The following is a 1,364-nucleotide window of genomic DNA, read 5'->3' on the forward strand; positions in this document are numbered from 1 at the left end:
GGCCCGGCGCAGAGCATCTCGGGAAGGTAGAACCGTGCCCGTGGCGCCCTCTGGTGGGCTGGAGGAGCGGAAGCGGCGCGCGCGGTCTCCCCCCCCACCCCTGCTGCTTTGGGCCTAGGAACTGGGTGGCCTGGGGTCGCCACTGGAGTTTTTTGACAAACATCTAGAAAAAAATTGCTTTGTCTTAAGAAAACACGCAGAAGCCCGTTTCTTAATGTTGCAGGGGCTGCTTGCTACTACATGCAAGACTTGAGCAGCCCTAATTCATAACTGCATTTGATAACTCTCCCCCAATTTGAAAAGGAACCAGAAGAGAGGTCCTAAGAGATCACAGGGAAAACTTCATAGAGGTCAGCCCAGAAGACACCCGCGCCCTTCACTAGGGACTATTGTCCCCTTCCTTTCTCAGGGACTGAAAAAGGCACCCAGAAGCAGCGCTTCCACTAAATATTAAAAAGCCGTCCCTCATTGCCCTTCACACAAGACCCTTTCAGCTTTTGAGGAAGAAAAAATATACAGTCCCTTTGCAGAGAAGTCAGTGACCCCAAAATAATCTAGTAAGCTTTATTTCCAAGAAAAAAGACACCTCACACATATGCACACAATGTCGCACATACTTCCACCAAGTCTGTCAGACCCTAAGAGGATATATTCTTGATCTGAGGACAGGAAAATGAACGCTATTCCAGTATGTGCTGTGTGCAGGGCTTTGTCATTAAAATGGTGCTTTCTGATATATTGAATTTAGAGACTTCCAACAAGTTCAAAGTGGCTATCAAACAGTGTCACAGCTGGGAAAGCTATCAAGCTATTAAATAGATCTGTGATTTTGACACAAAGAACAACATAATATCATCCTTCAACAGATTGAAATGAAATCATGTATTCATGAACTAAGGTCCATTGGAAATCCAAAGGATGAGCAAAGACTTTTTTTGTGTGTGTGTAGGGTTTTTTGTTTGTTTTTTGAGACAGAGTGCCTCTAGCTGTCCTCAAACTCTCTAAATAGACCAAGCTAGCCTTGAACTCATAATTCTGCCTGCCTCTGCCTTCCAAACACTGTTAGCAAAGACATGCACCACCCAAAGGCATTTTTAATTTAAAAAAATCACTCTATTCAGGGATATTTATTAGTAGGTTTTGTTATTGCAGTCGGTGGACACCCGAGCAATGCAATATTGTTAACCTAATACCGTTCGCTTGCTAGACAGAGAAGGTTTTGATTTGACAGACTCAAGAGGAAAAAGCCAAGACTCTTGGATTTTACTTCATAAATTGCTCAGAGTGCAAAGTGCTTCTTTTCTGCTTATACTCACATTTATGGCTTAAATGAAGATCAGGCACGAAAGTTGAAGAACTTAGTA

Source organism: Apodemus sylvaticus, chromosome 3 (assembly GCF_947179515.1).
Source record: "Apodemus sylvaticus chromosome 3, mApoSyl1.1, whole genome shotgun sequence".
NCBI lineage: Eukaryota > Metazoa > Chordata > Mammalia > Rodentia > Muridae > Apodemus > Apodemus sylvaticus.